The sequence below is a fragment of the Myiozetetes cayanensis genome, unplaced genomic scaffold (assembly GCF_022539395.1).
Source record: "Myiozetetes cayanensis isolate MyiCay16 unplaced genomic scaffold, myiCay2020 scf1, whole genome shotgun sequence".
Lineage (NCBI taxonomy): Eukaryota > Metazoa > Chordata > Aves > Passeriformes > Tyrannidae > Myiozetetes > Myiozetetes cayanensis.
Genome location: NW_026086604.1, coordinates 129735136 through 129761812, shown reverse-complemented (window position 1 = coordinate 129761812; position 26677 = coordinate 129735136). Strand labels below are relative to the sequence as shown.

The 26677-nt window shown below is 40.8% G+C and overlaps 1 protein-coding gene across 1 annotated transcript in view; it reads left to right on the top strand.

Moving 5' to 3' along the window:
- The first annotated feature begins 7767 nt into the window (after positions 1 to 7767).
- Positions 7768 to 26677, top strand: part of ADAM22 (ADAM metallopeptidase domain 22) — a 134057-nt gene continuing 115147 nt past the window's right edge. The window contains exons 1-3 of the mRNA XM_050324135.1: positions 7768 to 7875; positions 8045 to 8206; positions 23684 to 23760. The gene's annotated coding sequence lies outside the window, so the exon portion shown is untranslated. The remainder of the gene's footprint in view (positions 7876 to 8044; positions 8207 to 23683; positions 23761 to 26677) is intronic.

Here is a 26677-nt window from a genome sequence, read left to right as displayed (position 1 = left end):
GTCCTGTGTTTTTTTTGTTCTTTTTTTTTTTAGAAGGTACCACTTTGTCATGGCTAGTAAAGGGCTCTGACCCCAGATTTTGGTTAAATGAATAATTAGGCAAAATCAGCAAGCATGATGCAACTGCATTTGGAGAAAGAATTTTATAAAATCACTGATTATGATACATTCCAAGTTAAATAGCTGGTTTGTAAATAAGGTAACATTGTAAATAAGGTAGACCATTACTCATGGACTGCTGATGTTTTGTGGACATTTGGTTGCTTCCCTTTCTATTTCTTCTGCTGCTGCTTTAGTAGAGAACACCATAACAAAGATGTATTACATTCTTTGACTATTCTGACATAATTTATTTTTAAACTGAAATGAGCTGTATTGTGTATTTCAGCTAATAGGAAAGCAGGAATGTATTTTTCCATGGGAAAAAGCAAGCAAACAAAAAACCCAACAGGACATCACCAAGGGCCACAACAAAACAGTCAGCAGGTTTCTGATTGACTTGAGTTTTGTTTGATATTTTTTCTTTCAGAGCAGCCAACCTGTCAGACTAGCTTACTCAGAGGCAGAGTGAAAGACATAAGAAGAGTTGGGAAGACTTTATTTAATACTTCAGATCTTAACCAGAGCTGATCTCTTTCAGAATTTTCATATCTGTAAATCATTGGAGGGCATGAGTATGAAATTACAGGATGTAATTGCAAAGCTTTATTAATAAATGTAAGTGCCTTAAGGGTCATAGAAGAGATCTAAACCAGCAGAAACTACTTTAATTTTTGTGTGAATTATTTCTTTGCGTTTTCATCTCTTGCCTGTTTAATGTTCTCAAGCTTTGTGCTTTTATGGTTAAAGTGCTTTACATATTGTATACTGTCCTTTGTTTGTCCTTTATGTTCTACCCCAAGCTTGCAACAGAGGGACATGCTTCAGTTCTCTCTTCATACTGTCATTGGTCTGTGTCACCTTCTGGCCTGTGTGAGTGCAGTGTTTGACTCCTTAGGTGCACCTGTGGGGCTGTGTGCATCTTCATCCTGCACTCTGGAGAGCCTCCGCTCTGAAGCACTCAGGTAATGCACCTGGTGATGGTGTCTGTGAAGCTCTTGTGGTAGCCTGTGAGTGCAGGAATGATGAAAAAATGGTAGCTGTTCTAACTGATGTAGTTACAGTGGGGTATGTGCACACAGGATAAAAATAGGAATCTCTGTGTTTCCCTGGTGGAGAATCCTTGAGCTATGTAGTCCATGAGGCCTCTGGGCCAGTGGCTGATAAACATCAGGGTCTGACAGAGGCTGCCTGTGCTGGGCTTTTTGATCACGTTGATAGTTGATAGCACTGGATCATCAAAACACCTTGGTCTTCAACTGAGTCTACTCAAAGGTGGAAATCACTTCCTGGCCCTAGTCTCATTCTGTAGATGCTCAGTATTGGAGATCTTCAGTACATGCAATTAGATTATATAAAGAATTATGGGAAATTCCTGAAATAGCAAAGTGTAAAATAAAAACTACAATCCAATGTGAACAAGCATTCATATTCTTCTTGAGTGACTAGTTTGGATGTTATTTGCATCACAGCAGGAAATGGACTCCCCTTTATCCCTCTCATTTTTTTTTTATGTCTCATCTCATGAAAATATTCTTATGGAAAATAAGATATTTTCTTTTGAGTGCTTACTGCTACTCAAATTTAGCTGCAACCTCTGTAAGACTCTAATCACCACTCTTGAAGACAAAGGAGGGGAAATTTTAGCAGCCAGTTGATCCAGAGCAATTGTACAGCATATATGTAGATGGACTAGAAATTGAATGCCAAAATTTGTTTTCTAGCATGACTAGTCCTCTGGACCATGTAAGAAGATTGTTTATGTTATCAAATGCAAGCATAAATAAAGATTAATTCCCGCGGTAATACCAACCAGTAATAATGTCACCACTGATACCTGTAGCAGGGTGAAGGTAAATGTGAAAAGAATTCATTAACCAGCTTAACATCTCTGAAGGTGATATGAGATGAATATTTTGGGGGTTTTTTACCATGCATTCTGCAAATGTTGCTTTTTGGCTTCTGATATTCAACCGTTTGCTTTAGATAATGCAGCTATCCAAAATAAATGCTGAGTGCCACAGACATAGCACCATAAAAAGATTTGGGATGCAAAGCAGTTGTTTGAGTGGAGTCCAATTTCATTTGGGATAAAGCAGCTGTAGATTCAGGTGGCTGTCTGACATAATCCTTTTTTTTGTTTTTTTTTGAGTTGGGAGATAATCACTTCAAGATAGTTGTTAAATATGTAAATAGCTGGGCATAAACCCCAGGCTTCCTCTGTGACCTTCAGAACTATTGTGCAACATGGCACTCCAGTAGAATAAAGATTGAGAGCCACACTGTGGAAGTCAATTGCCAAATGACAGTAGTCACTTCTGTAATTTGAACCACCTGGCAGAGTAGGAATTGGGATATGGGTCTCACACATTTCAGGTTCAGGCACATCACCAACAAGTGTCTCATGGAGTTCATCTTTCAGGTACAAGGTCTGCAAACAGGGTGCTTTGGCCTCAGAAGTTTAATGTCCCTTGGAAAAGGAGAGGCTTCTGGCCACAGAAAGCTGCATGGATCTTGTCCTGTATCCAGTATTCAGGCTGGTTTGAGTAGTTCCTTAGCTTTTTCCGAGGATAATTTTAGCTACGAACTTACCTGACATTCTTCAGGAGTAAGTACAGGAGGTCTAACCTGGAAACTCTTCAGTGATTGCAAGTTCTGTGTGTTATAAAACATGAATCAGATTTCTGAACAATTTTTACTTTGCTGATACCCTGATTCCAAGCCACTTGCCACTGAGCCAAGTGATTGGAGTTTGGGGTTTTTTCAGTGGGTTTTTTTTGTTGTTTTCTTTCGGTTTTGTTTGATTGATTGTTTTGTTGGAGGGGGGGTTGTTGTTTTGTTTTTGTGATTTTGTTTGGGGTTGGTTTGTTTATAAATAAAAATATTACCTTTCTTTATGTCACCAGATTTTCTGAGAAACTGCCTTTGCTAAACCATACTTGTAGTTATCCAGCACAATCTCCTAATTCCAGTAGTGGTGAGCAAGAAGTGCAAAAAGGATCTCCTGCCATGACTAGATGCAAGATGAAACCACCAATCAAACGAAATCCTATTTGTAAACTTGGAATAAAAAAATTAACAAAGCCTGAAGCACTTTTATCCAAGGCTGGTTGCTCATCATTGCAGGTCCTATTGTTCTTTCAGTGCATAAGAATGTGTTGTCCCTCTGGATGCTGAGAATTTTGAGAATTATTTGAAAGTATAGCCCAAGTAAATACTTCAGTAGACTATCTACTTGCTTGATGAAAGCATATTTATGCTTACTAGGTTTTAATTCAATTGTCATCTTATCCCACACCATACTGCCAGAAGAGCAAAAAGCACCAGCTTACTTTCTGGTACCACTATATGACATTTTATTGTGTTCCTGCCTGTTCATGACCATCCTGACCAATCCTGAACTTCCTGGTTTCCGTCTGTCTTTCTCTGAACCTTGCAATGTCCTCACTGGGAGTGAGGAGTGGCCAGTGCAGTGCTCCAGATCAGGCTGTACCTCCAATTTAATGTCGAGACTGATTCTGTGTGATGAGCTCTATATTTAGATTACTGTTGCACATGCTTCCTGTTTGCAGGTAATAGTTATGCTCCAGACTAAATAACCATCAGAGTCAATTGGTTTTTACGTGCATAAGTGACAATGTCACTTCTGGGCAATCATCGGGTAAAAATGCACTATTTCTGTAATTGGACATGTGACTGGTACTGATACAAGAAAATTTAATTATCATATTTTGAGAACGTAAACATGTTTTTCACATGGAAACACATATGATAATCAGTGGTCAGGTGAATAGGAACAATTAGAAAATATTCGTAGATCTTCCTTTTATCAGGAAAAAGTCTTAATATGTTCTTTTATAAACCTAATAAATCATAATTGAATATTGACCACTGAGAATGTGTTTATTAAGGAGCGCCCTAGGTTTCAGTTACAACCTATTATATTTGAGAAGACAAAAGTTTCTGTGTGTGGGGAGAAGAGTTACACTTTTCACAGTATTAAGTCACTGTAATGTTCTTTGATTGGAGACAGTGCTATTTTCCATCATGTCTATGCATACACAAGGCTCCATTGTGTATTTCTCAGAGCAGAAAGTCTAGATTTTATCAAAATTGTAAAAATATAAAGCAATGTCTGTACATTTCTTAGCATTTAAAAATGTGTTACTCTTTCAGCATTTTAAACTAGGCTAATCTCTGCAGAACTTTAGGCAGTTTAAAACTGTAATTCATGATTGCAGTATCACCTGCTTACCATTGTGATTACAGCAAAACTTAAGCTGTACAGCTGGGAGGTAATTGTCAAGAATACCCCATATAAATTAGAAGTACAATGCCAACAGGGATGTTAAGTCCATATTTCTTTCTTATTTTCTGTGGGAAGGAGATAAGTGGCACTTAGACATTAAAGTGTTAGATTATGACTTGTAATTAATTATGGTTAAAAAAAAAATTTGTAATACCTATAGTCTTTGAGGTGACCAGGACAGTGACAGGTCTCAAAGGCAGGACTTAGGGGGAGCAGCTGAGGCCACTTGGTTTGTTCAGCCTAGACAGTAGAAGGCCGAGGGGTGACCCCAGGGCAGTGTGCACCTTCCTCAAAGGGGGCAGTGGAGTACGAGGTGCTGATCTCTCTCTGGGCACCAGCAGTAGGACACGAGGAAATGGTATGAAAGTGCATCAGGGAATGTTCAGATTGGACATAAGGAAAAGGTTCTTTGATGAGAGGGCAGTTGGTCACTGGAACATGCTCCCCAGGAAAACTGTCCCCAAGTCTGTCAGAGTTAAAGGAGTGCCTGGATGACACAGTTTTATGGTTTATTTTTAGGTAGTCCTGTGAGAATGAACTGGATGTTCCTTGTAGGTCTCTTCCAACACAAGATATTTTAGGATTTGCTAGAAGAAGAAAAAATTCTGTCCCCAGATGTGAAAGAGCTAGTTGTTCAGAGGGGGACAGTCTGTCACAGTCCTCAGCAATGTCAGAGAGCTCCCAGTAAAGTAAAACTAGGAAATGAATACTGATGGTCTCTGCCTGATTTCCTAAACAAACCTGAAAACACCACTTATAAAAGTAAAACATTATTTCTCTGAAGGATCAAGCCTGTCAAATCACCCATTTCTAATCACCCATTTCTAATCAATGTGTACAATAAAAGGGAACTTCAGACATACAGGTCAGGATTTTCTTTCTCGTGATTTCGATCCTTCAATGTGATATACAAATCTCTGCAATTTATTAAAGTCTTCTATTTAGAATTAATCTTCAGTGCTTATCAGAGAAGTGCTTATCCAGCCAAATGGTAGAAGATGTAAACAAGAAAGGTTTGCAAATAAAAGCTTTTTCAGCTCTATCTTGGCTAATCACTTCTAGCACACATGCTTTTAAAATACCTTTGTCTTATTAGTTGGTTGTATTTAAAAAAAAAAAAAAGTATTAAAAATTATTCTTGAAAGTAGTGAAGGGTTTCACCAAAATAGAGTTGGCATACTAAAAAAGGATTGTCTTCATAAAGTGTATGTATTATAGCTCACAACTTTCCCCAAGCACACAGACTGGATAGAACTCTGCATTCATTGTCATTACTTAAAAGCAGCCAGGCCTTGGCTGGTGCTGGGTTGGTGAACTTTCCATGTGTGACATCTACACTAGATCTGAACACTGGTAATGGCAAGAGTAAAAAGAAATATATGATGTAGTGATCCAGGAAATCAGTGTGTAACTGTACTGTGTAACTACTGCCTAACAGTAGTATATACCCAATGTCATGAATTTTCTCAGAAATACTGGCAGAAGAAGCTGTGAAATAGTGTGCCAGTGGGGACAGTTTGGTCTGACTGAAATAAGTAGCAGTTGGCTGCAGCCTGAAATATAAGGATTGATGACTTTCATAAGAAGATTGAAACATCATATTATAGTACTGATTTTTCTTTCCATAAATGGCACTTCCTCATTTTCTTTACCCACCCTACCCATGCTCCTTTTGACACTCCACAACAGAGTTTTATAAGCTAATTGTGCACAATTTCAGTGACTGCTTGAGGATTTAATGGATATATCTTGCTTGTAGTGTGTGAGTGTAGTGTAAATAGGACAGCACAAAACTTATTAGCCACGTTTTCCTCCAAGTTTATATGTATTTCCAGATGCAATACTGTGCTCCTATCCTCATCTTGTTGGACTGTCATTTTGTCTGTTTTCATATCATGGAAACAAATCGTGAGAAACTGAATTTCCTTCTTCTGTCCTCTAATGGCTTCTTTTAATAGATGATCCGTGTAAGTAAGGTAAGACCCACTGAGAAATCGGGCCAGGAGCCCCGACCTTCCCCTTCGGGTAGCTCTGGGAGGGGTGGGCTGTTGCTGCCAAGCTGTGCCCAGAGTGTGGTCCCTCCTGTGAGGAGCCCGTGGAAGGCACCCCGGCAGGCAGAAACGCTCCCAAGAACAGAAATGGAGGTGCCGGGTGTTCTGGCTGTTGTCAGTGCAAGCAATACATTTAATACATGCAGTCGCATAACCGTTTTAAGATTATGAAAATAAATATTTTGTTTGTTTATTCTTTTAAACTTCGACTTTATAACGAGCAGCAGCTTTCAGTACCATTTACTGTGATGCCACCTCCTCCTTCATTATGTGCTTACAATTGGTACAAGCCTTGCAGTGGGTAGTTTGACCTCGTATTCTCTTGCCTGGGTCGGTATCGAGCTGCATCTGCCACTATGCTGCTCTGACACCCCTCCTTCTTCCACTCCCTTCAACTGCGTGCCATGGCAGTTCTGCTGTCGCCCCTTCGGAAAACTGCGGCGGCAGGAACGCTTTAGGCAATTGCCACCCTTGTCCCATTTTCAGAAAGAAACGTAGTTAATTAAGAAAGGTGAGATACACAGTACCGAGAGGTAGCACTGCTGCCCTCGGCTTCCCGGTAGGTGGGAGTGTAGAATTGGGTTGCAGATGCAGCCATCCGTCCGCTGAGGGAAAATAATCCTCGCGTTTCGGGGAACAGACATCGTGGAGACTCCTTGACACTTCTGCCTCTTCCTTAGTCCAGGAGAGCGTGTTGTACCGTGAAAGAAACGATGCTGCGTTATAATCCTTTTATTCTCTCTTTGTTAGTCCAGTGGAGAAAGCGGGGAGGGAGTAGAAATTTAAGAAAGGAAGAAAAAAGGTCACAGAGAAGGAAATGAAGGTTTACTCAGAAAATGAACACGTAAGGGGAGGGGGCTGGCCGCAGTACGGCCAAAGGGGGAGGGGGGGGAACGCTCCGCCTGCGTCCCCAGAGACCCCCCCGCCTTCACCCGCAGGTGGGGCTGCCAGCGGAGGCAAGTTTTGCAGCGGGGGTTCCCTTACCCCGGAGCAGTGCGGAACCGGGGCGGTGCGGTAGCGAGACAGCCCCGCGGGGCGGGGGCTGCGGAATCCCTGCAGCGCTCCCCGGACTCCGGGGCTTCCCCTGCGATCTCGCCCCGCTCCCTCACACCCGGCGAACGACTACATTTCCCAGCACTTCCCTCTTCCAAGCGGGCTCTGCGGGGAGGCTCGGCGGCTCTCGCCATCTCCTTCGCTGGCAGGGGGCTCGGCGCGGCGGCGGGGCGGAGCTCGGCAGGCTCGGCAGCCCCGGCCCCGCGGCCCCGCAGCCCCCCCGCCCGTGCAGGCGCGGAGCCGGCGGCGCTCGGCGGCGGCAGCCGGGGCGGCACACGGCGGCGAGCGGGGCGGCGGGCAGCGCCATGCGGGCTGCCGCCTGCCTCCTCTGCCTGGCGCTCTGCGCCCTGCCGGCTGCCCCAGGTGAGCCGCGGGGCAGCGCCGCCGCTCTCGGGGCGGGGGCGGCGGGGGCGGCGGGAGGGGGATGCTGCGCCGAGGCTGCTGCGGAGCCCCCTGGAAACGGAGCCCCCGCAACAGCCTGCGCGCTGGGGGCGAGGGCGCAGCCGGGTGACGGTGCCTCTCCCCTGCCCAGGAGGCTCCGGGCCGGCGGCAGCGGCAGCGGGGCGGCGGGGCGAGCCGCTTCGCGGAGCGGGAGAGCATCAGGCCCCTGCGGCTGGTCTCCGGCGAGGGCGGCGGCGGGGCGCGGTGGCCGGCGCTGAGCACACGGGTGCGGAGCGAGGCGGCGCGGACACAGGTGAGAGCCGGGCGGGGGAGCAGGGGGCGGCCCGGGCACGGCCGGGGGAGCGGGGGGAGAGGGGCCCGGGCACGGCCGGGGGAGCCGGGGGAGAGGGGCCCGCGCCCGGCGCGGCAGGGGCGGCGGTGCGGAGGAGGCTCGCCGCACCCTCCGCAAGGGTGTTTGTACCGCTGAAGGATAACGCTCAGTGCACTGCGATGCTCGGCGAGACGCGCGGCTCGATTTCCCAAAGGAGCGCTGGGAATGCCAGTCCTACCGCAGCGGCGCCCGAATTAGTTACGATGGTCCCCGTGCCTGGCAATGCCCTCCCCCGGTTCGCGGGGGCCCGGGCGGGCACAGCCCGCTGCCTGCGGCGACCGGGGGCCCGAAAATGAAAGTTGCGGTGCCTTTGCGACAGCGGGACTTAAAACGCCGCGGCTTTATTTCGGCTTCTGTCTAAAGCGCGGGGCAGGGTGGGTTTGTGTTCTGTGGGCTCGGATGTGATTTTATAAATAGAAATTGGATATCGGAGGGGAATTGCTTGAAATATAACATGTGAACGTAACATAGCAATTTAACGTACACAATGCTTGCTACCCAAACCGGGGAATGTTTACAAATGATATAGAGTCATAGATAGAATCGTTCAGGTTGGGAAAGACCAAAGATCATCGAGTCCAACCATTAACCTAGCGCTGTTTACGTTATAAAACATATTTCTGTTGTATGAAGACCAATCCTTCTAACTTTTAACAATTACACACCCCAATTTGTATTAAGATACAGTGATTTTCATCATGACCACTAATGATCATGTTTGAGGTGGTACATGGCTGTTACATCTAAAGGAAAAAAAACATTGAGTCTTTGCTGTTACTGAAGAACATAAAATTTGTGCATTTGAAGCAACTGCTGACATCCAAGATGAGTTGCAGGCCTCTGTTTCTTCCTTTTCCAATTGACTACTTTGTGTTTAAGTAACAAAATCTGTGAAAAAATTGTCTCATATTTCTTTTTTATAATCTGTAAAGTATAAGCACTGACAGCTTGTATTCTTTTTGTGTAGTTAAATAATAAGCAGGCTCTCCATAGCATATTTATTTGCCTCTGAAAGTGACTTATTCTATGTAAATATTTTTCAGATGTGAAGACCGTATTTACAGTACAATAAAATAGGATTCTTCAAGTTTCATAATGCTTTGCTTAAAAAAAAGAAAAAAAAAAAAGAAAAAAAAGTCCTCTAGGCATTTCAGGATTCTTTGAAGGCCCCTGAACGGTCACAAGTTGAAAAACTTTGTGATATGTCTGTTTAAAACATAGTAATGGTTGCATTTGGCTCTAGTATTATGATTAAAATACTGGTCTTATGGAAGAAACTGCTAATTAGTGGGTTTTATTTTCTGAATGTCTCAGCTTTTATTCACCAAATCTTATGCTCATAAAAACTTTTCAAGTCATTCTCACATAGTTAAGTTGTTAGTACAAATATCACTCCAAGCAGAAAAAAAAAGTAACACAAGTGGTTTAAAAAGGGTTAAATGCATTTATTTCACAAAAGCCCTGTCACTAAACCAATGTAAATGTGTAGAAGCTCTGATGGAAATGTGTAAAGCTCTTTGTGCAACTGCAACTTTTCTTCCTGATCAAGAAGTTTCCCCTCTGATGCTTAAAATATCTCCAACCTCTCCCGTGGTATCTGATGGTTGTTACTCAACTGGAGGATACAGTACCTGGCAGTGCAATGGAGGAAGAAAATTGCGGAGCAGGCCAAACCAAGTGGAGCAGTACTGATTTTCTGTGATTCTGGCACAGGACATGGTTACATCCTAATTGCAGGATACTGCATCCCTTGCCCAGAAATCTGAGTCAGCTCGGTGGTAATGGACCAGCAGCGTGGCTGACTTTGCTTAAATGAAGTTTTGTAGAAGCTGCATTTAGGAAGGTACTTTTGTAGTGTTAGTGTTAACTGTTGCAGTTGAGTAATTTAATATCCTGACTCCTAAAGTCTAGCATCCCATAAAAACTCCAACACTCTTATTTCTACTAGAATGCTTATCAAAGTTACGGACTGACTTCATGGAGTTAACTTTTATGGTTGCTTTTGTGTGTGTGGTAAAAGTCACATAAAGATGCTGGATTCTGCTCTTACACGAAGAGACACCCATACCTGCCCTGAAGAGTTAACAGTCCAAGATCAGTGGCATATGAAGGGTAGGGGAACAGAGGTTCCCTCTTCATCCATAACATTTTCATATGTATTAGTTTGTTTTATGATTCAATCCATTCTGTCTCCATGCCCTATTCTATCTCTTGCTAGTAGTCTTTGAATAGCTATATATGAGATTTAGAAAAAACAGTCTGGAATAGAGATTTCAAACCAAAACTAAGGGCCTTCTGGATTAGTTTAAGGAGGATACTTCTTGGAGGAGGTTGAAGCATTCAGGAAGAACCTCCAGTGAGTGAAGGACAAACAACCATGTCTAGAAAAACAAAGATACCTAAATGGGAGGGTACAATCAGAGGACTAGACAACAAGGCTGTAGTTGAATTAATGTAAAACAACATAGTTGTGTTTTGAATTGGATAAAGATAACAGCAGAGAGAGACATAAGCTGGAGAGAGGGAAGTTGTGTTAAATTGGATCGGATTCCTTTAATTCCTGGATGAAAGCTTTAGCTGCAGAAAGGGCAGAAGCTGTACAAGAAGGGTGCAAGCCTGAGTTTGGAATTGCACAAAGGGAAATGAAGAAGATGATCATGCAGGGGAACACAGAAGCAAAGCGAGGCCTTTGCAGATCAGGAGTTTTAGAATAGGCTTATGATGGAGTTGAGCCAGAGGAATGAAATACGATAAAAGGAGGCGAAAGGAGCTAATTAAAGACAGAAATGACTGAGAAGTGATGGATTGCAGATTTCTAAAAATGCATGGTTTATTTTTATCATTTGTTGAGGTTTTTCTCTAGTAACCTCTTTTGTTTGTTTTGGGGTTTTTGGGCCATTGCCATAAATACTGAGTGAATTCTCTACATGCATGTTCTACTATTAAATAGTAAAGAAAATAGTCTGTGGACTCATCCTAGAAGCCCAGAATGTAACTGCTTAAGAAAAATTAATGTGCTCACAGTTGTAGTTGTCAAAGATTACTGGACTTCAGAACACAGCACAAGGCAAATGTTGTAACCTATTACATATTTGTGTCATTATTGTTTGAACATACAGTATATAGCAGATATTGGAGAATTCCTGTGACTTTGCGTTTCTGCTGTTAATTCCATTGTGGAATAGAGTCACTACCAGTATCTGTGACACTCCCCTGTTTCAATTTCTCTGTTCCCCAAAGGGGGCCTGTTAGCAGCTGCACAGCACTTAATCTAAAGAGTAATCAAGATAAGATATATCTAAATTTATGCTAATATTATATAATTATTAATGCAATCCAGGATCTTAGCAATGGACACTTACTTTACAGTTGCATAAATAAGCCTATTAGAAGATGAAAGTCCTCTATGTCAGGGCATTCAGTGCAAGCTAAACTAGGATTTTTGTGTTTAAAAGAAGGAAAGCTCCTACTGTGGACATTTATAAGGAACTTTTTAACTCCATGCCTTGAGCCATATTTTGGTATTGTAAAAGGCACATGGGAAACCACAAGTTTCTTAATATTCTCCTTTAGTCAATACTATGCAGATGTGTTTTTCGTTAAAATGTGACTGAGCTGTGTCTGGAGACAGAAGTATATGTTGTTTGTAGTTTTCTGTGGATCAGATGTTCTCGTTGGGAAGATGATGATTTTCCAGGTGACGATTAGAGTACCAGACCACTACATGCCTTCACCTAACAGATGTCTTCCCTGAACCCTAGGTATAACTTGAAAGTGATCTTGCTCTCAGCTGGAGATTGCCACTCAACACCAGTGAAGGGTCCCAGTTCTCTTTAAGGCAGCACCTCATGGTCATGCTAGTAGGTCTACACACAGTCTGAGGGACAATATTGTTCCTCCTGTGGCTGTCATTGCATTATCCATTTTTGATGTATCTAGGTGCTGATATGGAAATATGTGAGATTTGCTATGATTTTTAGCAGGAACAAGGTTCTGACCTACTATGGACATAGATTCACTCATCTCTGCTGTTTGTGCAAGGCATTCATAATATAGCAATTTCTGTTTGTCAAACTGTTTTTCACTTGCTCATTGCCAGTTGTCATGAAGGTACGCTGGATTCCTTCCTAGAGAGTAAAAGGGCTGACCTGGTTGTAGGGAGCCTGGTGTGAAAGGGCTCCAGGACTGAGCTGTCTGAGACAGAAGTACATGTTTTTGTAGTCCAGAGTGAGTCAGTAGCTTTTAGCAAAGAATTTATTCGCCTTCCACAACCTGCATTTCTGAATTATTTGTGACCAAATGATAGAATTGCATACACCGATTTGGAAGCATGGCTTGCAGATTTCTTAAATGACTTCTTATTCCTAATAATCAATTGGAGTGAAGCTTTGCTCTGTCATGCTGAGTTTGCATGGCTCTGCTTACACTTAGAGTTGAAATCTTCATTAGTTATTCAGATGTTGCCTAGTCTTTGCTATTGGATTCTCTGACTCTTGGCCTTTTGCTCTAGTCTCAACAGAATATCCCTGTTCTTTAGAGTTGCTTCTGAAACCACTGACTTTGTTTAAAATACCCTTGCTTTCTGTTCTAATACTGTCAGCTTCTATTGTTGTAAGTTACTGTGTTGGGTAGCTCAACCAACTGGTAATTTTTTTTTTGTTAAAATATGAGTGCTGACTGTTGAGTGGCTTATAAAACATCTCTAGAGTTTGGGATGGATGGATGCTGACTGTTGAAAACAGAAGTGTCATGAGAAATTGTCCAGTTTTAAAAATTACATTCTGTTCACTTAATCTAATGACTGTTGTCTCTTGGAGAAACTTGGGCACAGTTTTTGATCATCCTATCAGAAAACCGAAGGGCTGGAGGCTCAACTGGGCCATAGTGTGTAATAACATGTTTTTGGTTTATTGCTGAATTTGGTTTTCTTCCTGTCTTGTTGCCTCTTCTTACTCTTCCCTTTAAGGTTATAAGGCGTTAGGCAAAGTGTGTGTGATACTTTCCTGCATGTTCACTGTACGCAGTTCTGCAATATTCATATTCATGAATATGTAAATGATGGTTAAAATACCTGTACTTTTGATGCAGGTCTGGCCTTCCTGAAAGCCCTACTTTGCTATAGATTGTTGAATGATGCAAGGGCATTGAGAGTGTCCTTTGATTTCTCAAATGTAAGAGGAATGTAAGAAGGATTTTCAGATACACCTTTTTATAAAATACTCGTAGTGTGTTTTGGTATTTTATAGGCAAAGAATATTTCAAATTCCTAATTTATCCTTCTTTGCAAGCTCAGTGAAAGTATTTTCCTACTCGATAATGAGATTTGTTATGACAGTAAATGCGTAAGTCCAAAAAATCAGCCATCAACAAACCGCTGGTAGCTGCTGCTTCAGAGTTCATGTTGCAGAAACATTGTATCAGGACTCAGATTTTGAGGGGTGGTAAAAAGGCATAGATATATTTGAAAATCCTGGTTTGGATAAAAGGACTGCATGGAAAGTCTTTGTTTTGTGTTACCTTCTCTTGCTTGTGCCATAGCAGCGTTGAAAAGAGAGATATTCCTAAAGCTACGGCTTAATCACATAAAACAGGCTTATATACAGTCAAGCAGGATCTTAAAGGCTCAGATGTAACAATTTGTGTAGAAAGTATTTTCCCAACATTTCCTTGTTGCCACGATCAGTGTAGTAACTGCAAAGTCTGATAGAGCTTTCTAGCTCTGGTAATCAGTGTATCTGTATTCACTCCTGGTCTGTCTTGGTACCCCTGAGTGCGGGATCAAAACAAACATTCTTTCTACCACTCTTTCATGGAGTGTACATGTTCTAGGACCCCTGCAGTGTCTAATCAGCTATATCAGCTATAACACATTCATGGTGTAGAACTGTGTTGTATTCCAAGTAATATCATGATAAACTCTGCTGAGATTTAACCAAATTATGGTCGAACTACATGTGACGTTAATGTTCACTCTGAAACTCTTTCCACAAGATCATTATGGACATATGTGTTACACAGTCATGGTAGATCTGGTATTATGTTGTTCTTCTGGTAGTCCAGGTCCCTTTTGTATTTTTCCCAATAATCATGCCAATCTTGAAGTGACTCAAAACTAACAACTTTTTTAGGACTCTGCTTGTGAAAACATTATTGCAGTTATCCTGTCAAACACTTCTTAAAGGTCAATTGAACTGTATGAAACCTTCAAAAGCCTGATAAGATTTAGGTCTGTAGTTTATGGGTCCTTCTGGCTAGTGCTGTCTCAGTGCTTTTCCCTCCCAAATCAGCTCTGCCGAGTTTTGTGGTCCTTCCACTTAGTGCAGCCACTTGAGAGGATTCTTTGTCTTCCACTCCTATGTGTTTGAGACAAAGTTGCTTCTCCCAGGTAGAATACCCTTCTGTTTCATGGGAAGTAGTTCACTGGTCTTTGTCAGAGGATTTGGTTGCCAGGCCAGGCCCATGTGTGTTCTCTCAATCTGGATAACCGTGGATGTGGAGGGTAAGTCCACTACTATTAGAGGATGAAGCTTACCAGTCTTGGACACAGGATTATGGTGCCTTCTTACACAATATCTCTTTCTCATTCATCTACTGATATGGTTCAGTGTTTTTGTCCTTATATAGTATTTTTTCAGTATTGTATTTTCTAGAAATAGCATATCGTTGGTTTCTTGCATGTTAATCAAAACTGCTGTATTTAATGTCTCCAAAAATCACTGCAATTCCCAACCTGTCTCCCTTTTCTCTAGTTTTGACTAACATAATTCATCTTAAGTCAAATTTGCTATGATTGTCTGTGGAAAACTTTCAGACAAGAAATCCTTCAAAGCCCTTTTAGTTATCTTCTTTCCTTTGGCTTACCAGTGACCTCCTGAATACTGTATGGATACACCGTTCTGCAGAGATGTCTTATGGAGCACGTGTAGGATCACAGAGGCCTGTCAGATGAAATTTTGCCCTTCACAGCTGAAGATGCCCCCTGATAGTTATCCTCGGAAGCCACTGCAATAGTTGCATTAATCTTAGGAGGATAAATCAGTGCTGCAGGGATGAACTGTGCAGTGGCAGCTGTGCTGAGCCACATCCAAGCATGGATGTGGAACAACGTCTTTCTCCTCAGATGGAGGTATGTTCAGTGCAGATGAGAACTTTGCACATCTGTGCAAGCTTTTAGTACTTTGGTGGGAGGACTGTGTGAGGGAAGGCTTATGTTCTTTCTCCCAGAAACTTTATTGTTGAACATTGAGCAGCAAAGGTGGCTGAAGTGCTGCATGGGAATGCTGAGCACATGGACAGGATGTGCTCTACCAAGCTGTGGCATGCACTCCCATGATGGGGGTTTGCTGATTGGGTAAGTTCAAGTGGAAAGCCAGTGTCACATGAATTAGAGACACGATTGATTATGTAGAAATCAGAGAAAGGGGCAAATGACGTAGAGCTGTTTAACTGTTGAGTCATTAGGGGTGCAGCTTGAAAATTGGATTCAGTTAAAATAAGTTAAAGAAGCACGGCATTGCTGCTGGGCATTTGCCATCATACAGTGAGATTTGGTGATTCATCTGATAATTTGACCAGCTCTGATTTGTCTACCTGTACTAAATTTTATTCTACTCTGTCTTTCCTTTTTTTTAATGAAGTGGGTTTTGCCAGTCCAGAAAACTGTAGCAAATGGCCATGCTTTAGAAAAAACATATTCCAGAATGAAGTATTATCACAAGGTTTAGAAAAACGTAAATGCCCTTTAATGGAAGTGTGATGTATGGGAGTATGGAGGCTACAGCCCTGACTTACAGCTCAAAAATTGCCCAGGAGACTATAGTATGTAGGAATACACTCTGTTCTAGAAATGTCTCCTTAGAGTATTTCAACCCCTGAAATTCTGTGGGAATAAAAAAAATCCATCCGTTGTTTCAGAAAATATATACAGTGAAAATGTTGATTTGTTTTGATCTCCTAGTCTGTATCAAGAGGAAAAGGAGTTTTGAAGTTTGCTTTTCTTGCACTTTTCAACTTCAAGCAGGACTTGGATACTTAAATGTAGAGGGTGAGTCATATTTAAAAAGTATTATCTGTGGAATTGATTGAGCAATGTATTGGCATGCCTAACAGTCTGCAAGTTTTGTCAAGCTCTTCTTAGCCCATGATGCTGACAAGATGTTACTAAACTTTTTGCTGGTGTCCAGAGCTGGTCATGGGAGAAATTACCCAAGCTGGAGGCTTTAGGTGTCAAAGAGTAGTGTAGGTGTCAGTTTGTAACGTAAAGGTGGCATAATGAAGGGGTTTTGTAGATTCTTCTGGTAGTGGAACTCTGTTCCCTCATTTTTGAAGCCAACAACAGATGCTGAAAAGGGAGTCTTGAAATATTATTGATTCCTTTCAGAGCTTGGAAAACATGCAGCTAAAAATGACCTCAAGGCACCATCTGCTTTGGCGAAGGAAATGCCTTCACTCCTCCTGACTGTTAGATCCACTGAGTTTTCCTTTTTGCCTAGATGGGGTCCCTGAGACAATAGCCCTTTCTGTAGATAGATGACACAGTGGTCCAGATGGGTCTAGTGCTGCCTATGGCATGTGCATTGCTGCCCTTGTTTTGTGTTCTCTCCCCTGCAGATGGGTGGTATGTTGTTTGTTTGCCTCTCACGCTGCAGCTGTGCACAACTAGAGGCTCATTTGGGTTCTGCTGACCCAAAACTGCCAGGCATCCTTGGGAGAGGAGTATTTCACTGAGGAAAGATTGTCCTTGTTCAAGTCCTTTCCATCTGATCTCATGTTTCTCTTCACAAGGAAGTAGTTTCCCCATCTGATTGTGCCATCAGGTCCTGGGCTATTGAGTGAGATAGATGGCACACATTGCAGTACTGTTGTTGTATCTAGCATTCCTTTTATTGTTAGATTTGACCCTCTGAAAGCCACAGTTGCCGTGGAGGGCAATGGAAACTGTGACGTTCCTGGGTCACAGGATGAGCCTCTGTTTGCTTCCTTTCTTCGTTTTACAAGTGTGATCTCCAACCAGTTATCAAAGTTTTTATATGAATTATTGCAGGAAAAGATTCTGAACTTTGCAAGTTTCCATTCATGACTTTTGTTTGTTTTCTGTTTGTGACCCTGTACTTGATTAATCTCAGTTATAACAACCTATTCGGTCATACTTCCCCTAGTCATTAGTATTTGATGAAAAACCTTACTGAATGCATTTTAAAAATACAAGATTAAGCAGGCACCAATTTTTCTGCTTTTGCCCCAGTAGTGATATTTTTAAGACCTCTTGCACATTAGTTGCATGTAACCTTTTATACAGGAATCTTTGATGATGTTCCCTTCCAGAAAAAGGGGGGAAAATAAATACAGTTTCCCAAAAGTTCTTGCAGTTCTTTCTTTCACAGTGATATGAAGATTTGCAGCAATTAGTCTCTTAGGCAATCAAAAGTTATAAACAAAATTTTTTTTTTTCTATTGAGATGACTAATTACTGGCATTTTAGAGGTACAAGTAGTTCTTGCTTCTGTCTGAGAGTTCATTGATACTATGATATTTATATGGAGAAAAGTTATTTTAGGTCATATTTACGACCACAGTGGACTGGACCTTGGCACTGCACTGCAGCTGATGGTGTTTATGGCTCCCTCTGCTCCACCCTCACTTGGCATGGAGAACAGATATGTGATCCAGGATTAAAAAATGAACATGGACCTATTAAAATATTTTCTTATTTCTAGCTTTTTCTCAGAATAAATAACTTGTTTACTAAATGTGCCCTGAAGAGGCAGCTGTAAAAGCCTTTTGTAAAAACCATGATTCTATTCTGCATTTTTTTCATTAAATAAACTGCCCCCCCATCAAATGCCCTATAGATATTTAGATTTGTGCAGTGGATAAAAAGGGAGAGTTTACATGAAGCATGAAAAATAAGGGTTATTAATACAGCATGTGAGAATGTCAGGGAAAGTAAAAAAAGAGATTTTGTAGTTTTTTAATATACTATGATATGTGGATCCAGTTCAGTGACACTGAACTTTTTGTTAAAATTAGATATTTGCAAATGGCAATAGAGAAGGCCTGAGGAAATCATGTTGCAGCTATATTTTATTGTATATATTTTAAAGAAGATTCTTTTACTTTCGATATTTATGTTTAATATTAGACCTAGGCGTATTTCTGAATTTTGTCTTTGAGCAAAGTTTTAATTTTTTTTTTCTTCCCAGTACAAGTGAAAAAGTCAGTTTTTGAAAAAAATTCTTACTTTACATACAGCAACAGTATACTCCATAACTCTGGATTTATTACGACAAAACTGAGGCTGAAAATTGTCCTTTTATAGTGTGTACATGTGCCAATTAGTGCTGTATTCCTCTACTCTAGTATAAATTTAAGTGTAATGATTGTTTTCAAACCAGCAGTTAATTTTTTTTTTAGGTAAATCTGCATAAAAGTTTTAGTATATTTGTCATTTAATTTCATTAATATGTTTATTTTGATTTCCTATTGGCTTAGCTGTGTCCTTACTGAACTCAAGAAACAGTTATTTCATGCCCACTTAAAGGATTGTTAGGAAGCTGACATTTCTGTTCTGTGAAATAGAGAGAGGGGAAATTAAATTAATATCTGAGGAATCTATTATTTTGTAAATGTGACTAAATCCCCAAATATCTGCTGTAAAACCTCATTGTTCTTGCAAACTCGAAAGCATAGTTTCTAAGTTCTCTTCTTGTATTATCCAGCATTATTTTATCTCTTGATTCTCTTGGTGCTTTTCTTTCAAGTCTACGAATTTGATCAGAATCTTTTAATTAGAAACCACAATGCTATAAATAGTAGTAAATATAAAATTCTTTACATCAAAGGGCAAGCATATAAATAGGATTTTCTCCTCTTTTTTTTTTTACATAAGACTTTGTTTGGTTTTGATGGAAATTGTTGTTATCTCTTCCAGTAAAACTTATTAAAAAGCATCTAAGTGCTTTATTAAGGATACTTCTGAAGGAAGAAACATCTTATGAGGAACTGCACATTGCATCATGATATGTTTTTTATTATTTTTCCTTATTTTATGAGGAAAGATTAGTCATCATGTTACTGTGCTGCTTTCAACATTGAGCTAATTATACACAATGTGAGGAAAATGTCTAAATTTTTCCTTTCAAAATTCTTGTTAGTTTGATTATTAAAGAAAGTGTGCAGCTTGTAAGTGTTTCACTGGTGATTAAGGTATTTGACCTATTTGAAATGAAAGTCTTCCAAACACATTTAAGGTTACCTCCAGTGCAGTGCAATGATGTTGGTCTGCAGTGATGGTTGTAGTTGATGCAGATGTATTCCCTTTGCAGATGCTTGTTCTTCAGGGCCAGTTTCTGGAGAAAACTGAATCCCAGCCTGAATACTGAAGGGACATCATTATTCAGTTGTGTTTCTTTGTAATAATAAGTAGTCGTATTTGGTACTGATTGTCCATCTCCTCTGTTACTGCAGTGATCCCTGAGGCATGGAGCAGGTGATTTAAAATAATTGGAATCACATTGCTCTTGGTTTGGCAGGAAGGTTTGCGTACCACTTTTGTTTTTCTAGAATTCGAACTTTTAATCTTAGTTTTAGATGAAATACCATTGTGCTTAGTGAGTTGAAATAATCCTTTCCACTCCATTTACTTTTGATTCCTTTCAGACATTCGCTGAGATGGTTAAGCTTCACAATCTTTGACAGAAGTTAACTCTTGCAGAGTTGCACTAGGTGCATGGGATGCTTAGTATTTTCTGCTGGAGGGGCTTGCAGGGTTAATACACCTTATGTGCTGTTAGAAATTGCATCTGAAAGTACTGCAGCTAATTTCAGAGTTGTTATTGATATTTTCCTTCTTCACTTGCATGACATTAAAATTTCAGAACTTTCTGATTGTGCTGGAGGCATGTCGTTGTGCTCTTCCATTAAGTTGTTAGCTTCTCCTTTCCTGGCTCTTGTTCATGCTCTGCATTGAGTACATCTGGTCTCCAAGAACTCCCCTTTTATGACTCAGTTGTCAGCCATTGATATGTCAAGCTGATGGTTGTTGGAAAAGCCTCAAACTTTCCGAGAAAATTCCTTGGTTTGAGAACTGGATGACATAATTGATTGTCTTGCTTCAGTGGTGTAGAGAAGCCTTTGCAGGTGTCGTTCTTGTTACTTCTGCTCGAATGAGGTGGTATAGGTGGAAAAGTACTTACTTCCTTTCTTTGGGTTCTTTTATTGTCACATGTCTATGAATGTAAACTTCTTTGCAGCTGATTGTTTTACCTATTCACTGAGCAGGCAGGTAGAGCCAAGACTTTAAAATCCATTCCTTTATTTTGTGGTTCTTAACCAGATATTTAGAAGAACTGTTATCCTAAAAAATGTACTGACTGGAACTCTTAAGGGATAGGGGTTTTTTTATGCTGAATGAGATTTGTTATCTGCCATTGAAAGGGGTAATCTGTCTTCCTGTTCAGTCTCTCTTGGGTGTGCCCTCCAGCTTCTTTGCATTGCATCTACCTCATGGTTTATTTGGATCAGCTTATTTGTCTGACAAAAATTGGACCCACTCCATGTGATTAATTTTCTGATGCTGATCTGACTTTGTGGCTAGTCACATGAGCTGACAAGGGGGAGTAGGTGGGAACACATGGCCAGGATGGGGCAGAACTGCTCATTTTTGGCAGCAGCCCACAGTGTGCAGTGTCACAGTGCTTTACAAACACATACCAGTGCTGAAGGAAGGGCTGCAGTTTCTGGAAAGGGTTGAGTTTGTCAGGCTATCCAAATTGTTTTAGTATCTCAGAAGGCTTGAAATACCCTTGGGATACACTTGATTGCATTTTAGCTTAAAATTAGTGGTAAGCTTTCTGGGTTTGTATCACGAGTCTTGGGGGATGGTTACATCTGTGTAATGTTTTTCATATTAATTTATTAAGAGGTATTTTCTCCCTTAAATCCACATCAACAGTTTCTGTCAGGGAGTAACTGTGGTCCAGGGTCACCTTAGAAATACATTAGCCTTGTAATTGTTTATCTTAGAGACATGTTCAAGAGCGGAAATCTCCCAGACCGAATCAATATGGTGCAATATACCTAGTGGTTAAAAAACAAGCCAAAACAATCTAGTCATTTTTGCTCTTATGGTCTGTGAGGTGAATACATTTTAATACCAAATGCTACATTTAGTATATGTACATCTAGAAATCCATGTTAGGCTTTCTCTTTTCTTACTGACTGTCTTTTGGTACCAGCATATGGTCATATAAAAGACTTGGTTATACCGTGTAAAGAGATCTAAATGATGGCATATACTGTTAACAAACAGAAATAATAAAGTGCTTTAGAATGTTCTTTCCATTTAATAATGTAATGATGATAAGCGAACAACTGTGCTGCCATTACTCCTTTGATCAGAAGGTGGTTGTTGCAGTGCAGGTAGGGAAATGAAGGTTAGTTAAGGTTAGCAAATGTGCTGCAGTGGAACAAGGGAATGACAAAACTACCATTGGCTCCTTGTATGTTACTTGATACTTGGCCTGTCACATCCTATCTGTGAGCAGCAGCTTAAAAATTCACATCCAGCAAGAGAAGATGAAATTTTAAAATCATTCAAAGCAGACTCTGCAGCCTGAGAGGTAGAAAAGAAACAACAATGGTAATGTGATAATTTGTTGGTGGTTGTTTTTGCTGTATTTGTGGTTGCATAGCTGCTGCAGGCCAGAAATAGCTAAATGATGGTCCTACATGTGGGTGCCGTACGTGCTGTGGGTGTCTTTACATTCTGTGGGTGTCTGTCATTGCCAGCTGGCTGTGCCTTTTTTAGTTTGTTGGCTTGCCTTTTTATTATTTTTTAACCTTTTTTGGATAGAAAGTAGGCTTTTAATATTGATGCTAATTAATCACTGAAATTATTTGCCCAGATAAACTAAATTATATGTTATATTCAGTTAGTTGGTCAGAGACTATACATTTGTGCAAAAAAGAAGGTCTTAAATCATCCAGAAATTACAAGAACCACTTAGCAAAGATCTGTGGCCTGTGTTAGGTGTAATGGGGATAGCCGAAAGGATATCTGACACTGAATTGGATCTACTGAAGCACTTTCTAAGAAGCTTTCCAGTTTTACTGTGTCCTTCTGAAGTGTAATGTAAATGTGTGGATTTTCCTGTCATGCAATTTTCCATGCACATCCACTGCAGTGACACAGCCAGGCATTTTTATAGCAGGCACGCAGCCTGAGGGTCCTCTACTAAGAGAAGCTGTCCTGACATTTTTTTTTTTATTATTTTTAAAACATTCATCATGTTTGTGGAAATGTATTAATGGTTGTTGTCTTCTTTATTTATTAGTACTCATGCTTATATATGTAGACATAAAAAGAAAATTTTGCTGTAGGGCAACTAAAAAATGTAGTAATCAAAAAAGTCATGATTCCGTCAACTTTCTGTTTCTTTGCTGCTGTTCCTTTCCAGGGAAGCTGGTATTCTCAGCTCTTCTGGATTTAATGCCTATTGAAAGCCTGCCAGTAGTTTTAGAGAGTGAATTTGATGATTCACATTATCCCATCCTGCCCTGGGTTTCCCAGAGTTTTCAATAAATCATTTGTTACAGTTGTACTATCCTGTATTGTATTTATTTGGAGAACTGTAGTTTAGAGCTGTAAGTGGTTCCTCAGTGTTTCCTCTTAAGTCCTCTGTCTACATGCTTCAAATCTTAATGTGCAGATTTCAATGGAAAGAAAATAAGAACAAAGTTGATATTCCTCCAAAATGTCTGCAAGTAGCTTTTCCTATTAATTAGCTACGTAACATGGGTATTCTGTTTCTTGAGAGTTTTCAGGTCAAGAAACAAGTGTGTTTCTATTGAATAGCTGAGTGTTTTCTTCAACTACTATTAGAATAAAACACTGTTTCTGATAGATCGTTTGTCATGTTTGTCCTCTATAGGACTGTGAAAGGAATTAATTTGGAGAAAATATATGGCAAAGAAAGGAAGAAAAGAAAGAAAAGAAAGATGTTTCTACCACCCATTTTTCTTTGGTTTTAGTGACTGTTCAGGAGCCTGGAGTTTTGGGAACCTTTTAGAGGAGATAGGTTACAGGGTGGTGAGTCAGAGCTTTACAGAAAATGCAACTAATCATATTTTAACCCACTGCTATCACCTCACTATATGGTCCTAAATGAGAGTTTGTCTGAATGAACAGTTTCTTTCAGGTAATGTTGGTGAGAATTGTGAATGTACAGGTGGCTGACCAAACCAGTAACGTCTCAGCTGTTCTCCACCAGTTGATGCCCAGAGTCAGGTTAAGGAACATCAATATTCTTAGTATATATGTATTTTGTTTCTGCATTCACAAACCAGTACAATATGCTTTGTTGTGGCTGAATAATAATTCCAGTCTTTTCTGTATTGCAGTCTACCCACATTGCTCGAGCCAGCTTCCAGGTTGATGCTTTTGGATCATCTTTCATCCTAGATGTGACACTAAACCAGTAAGTAATGACCGTATCTTACTCTACATTTATTCAAGACCTGGTGCCAGTGAAATGTAATTTTTCAGTGGAGGTGTTAGAGGCTGTGTTATGACACAAATGCTGTTTTAGGTATTGAGTTCATCTATAGCAGTACATTTTAAGTTCTTCTGTTATTTTGTTGAGTACCACTGTAGGCTTTGATATTCCCATTGTTGATCCTTAGTAGCTATTGCAGTGTAACTAGCATTTTAGTATTATAATTTCATTTCACAGAGTCACAGAATCACAGGATGGGTGAGATTGGAAGGAAACACAGTGGGCCATCTGGTCCAACCTTCCTGCTCAAACTGGGTCATTGTAGAGCCCATGGCACAGAATTGCATCCAGACGGTTCTTGACTATCTCCAGTGAGGGAGACTCTACAACCTCTCTGGAAAATCTGTTCCAGTGCTCAGTCACCCACATACTAAAGAAATTCTTCCTTATGTTCAGGTGGAACGTCCTGTGCATCTGTTTCTGCCCATTGCCTCTAGTCCTTGTCCCTTGTCTTTGTCTCTTTGTGTCTTGGCACCATCCAGCAGAGCCTGGCTCCATCCTCATGGCACCCTCCCTTCAGATACTTAAAGGCATTGGTGAGGTCCCGTCTCAGGCATCTCTGCTTGAGATTGAACAGGTCCAGCTCCCTCAGCCTTTCCTCAAAAGAGAGATGCTCCTGTCCCTCAATAATCTTTGTTGTCCTCTGCTGGACTTGCTTCAGGAGCTCCATATTTCTCTTGTACTGAGGAGCCCAGAACTGGCCACAGAGCTCCAGGTGTGGCCTTGCCTTCTTTCAGTTTACCATAAAAGCAAATTTCTCATTCAGAGCCCCCCTGGATATTAAAAGGTGGATTTGCTGAAAACTGGTGGCTGTCAGCATTTTAGTGACTAAGTGTAAACCAGACCAACATTTCAAATGTATTTTTAATTATTGTTCCTGTGAAAATATCTACTTCATTCAGAAGGTTGTATATATTTCTCTTCTTTGCAGTTCTTACTCTCCATAGTATATTCTGTGTGTATATTTTAAGGGACCTGAGAAAAAAACACTAATTTTTTGTGAGAAGTGGTTTGCAAATTTAGACCACACTAACTTTATAGTTGGAAAAGTCGTTGAATTCTTGTAAGCAGCAAGCTTGAAGATTTTAGTTATCCTCTGGAAAAGTATTTGTAACTGAACCTTTGCTAATATCTAAAGCATGCTGAAGTGGGCCCCTGTGGTAAAATTAGCTCTTATGTGTAATACACATTTGGAAAATGGTGAAGAAGGTATGGGGGACAGAGAGGGGAGAAATAATTTGAAATACATAGATTATCAGAAAGGAGAGACTCTCCTAGCCTTTGTCTGTCTTCTTCCTTGCAGTTTCCATGTTGTTTAAAGGTTGGTGTATATGACTTGTACATATGAATACATCTGAGCATCATCTGTAATTACGATATCAGTGGTGGTCAGTCACAGTGAAAGTGTTTATTCCTCCTTGTGGATCCCCAAATTATGGAGGAAATAAAGTTAAAAATTAAAATGAGAGTAGCAAACAAAGAGCTTAAAAAAAAATCAGAAACTAAAATATGCCCAACTCCTAATGCTTGTCCACAAATAGTTTTTCTGTTTTTTACTACTTTCCGTGTGGGCGTTATTTTCTCTATTCTCTTCAAATCCATCTTTTTATCTGAGAGATTCTCTGTTTCCTTTGCTGCATTTACCTGTACTATCTCACAGCATACCCAGTTGTGTACCCTTTTGTATTTTCAGTTCTGTTGTGTTTGTGTATTTTCTATTTCTGTTCTTACTTAGTTCTTCAGAGTCACATATTTCTTTCTCTTACCTTTTCATCAGGAATAGTTGTCCATCACCATAGGTACCACACAAAATTCTTGTTTTTCTTGCAATCTTTTCCTTGTCAACTTTCTGTACACTGGACGGTTCAGGCTGGCAGAAATGTTCACTGTCTCCTACTTGTCTCCCTTCCCCCATTGCCTGACACCCTGTGTTTTATCTCTTCACTTCACCAAAGGACATGCTACTATTAAGCACAGCATTGCCAGCCTGTCAAAGGAGATGATTGTCCTGGCCTACTCTCCACTGGTGTGGCCTCACCTTGAATTTTGTATGCACAATATAAAAAGGACATTAAACTATTAAAGAGTGTCCAAAGGAGGGCCACAGGGATGGTGAAGTGTCTGGAAGGGAAGCCTTACAAGGAGTGGCTGAGGGCACTTGGTCTGTTGAGCCTGGAGAAAAGGAGACTGAGGGGAAACCTCATTTCAGTCTACAACTTCTTCATGAGGGGAAGAGGAGGGGTAGGCACTGATCTCTTCTCTGTGGTGACCAGTGACAGGACTCGAGGAAATGGCATGAAGCTGAGTCAGGGGAGGTTCAGGTTGGGCTTTTCACCCAGAGGGCGGTTGGGCCCTCCAAGGAAGCAGTCTCAGCACCAAGTCTGACAGAGTTCAAGAAGCATTTGGACAATGCTCTCAGGGACATGGTGTCACTCTTGGGGTGTCCTGCGCAGGTCCAGGAGTTGGACTCAATGATCCCAATGAGTACCCTCCAACTCAGGATATTATATGATTCTGTTGAAGCTGGGTGTTAGTTGAAGCAACTTTCCTTTCCTAGTCCCTTCCTTTGCCACCTCTTACAAGAGTGGCCTGTAAGCAAAGGCTGATTTCTGCAGTGAAACAAGGTGGGAAGATACCCAAGGTGGGTGGGGAAATAAAAAGAAGCAGAACTTACACTGACATTTTAGACATCAAGAAAACTGAGGCCTGGAATAGGAGTGTTCTGCAAGTTCTGGATGCAAGTGAGAGGAAGGAAACAAAAAAATTTCCAACTGGCATTAAAGTGTGGTAGTTTTAATTTAACACTGAAGCCTGCACGCTTTCTCTTGCTCACTTTGGA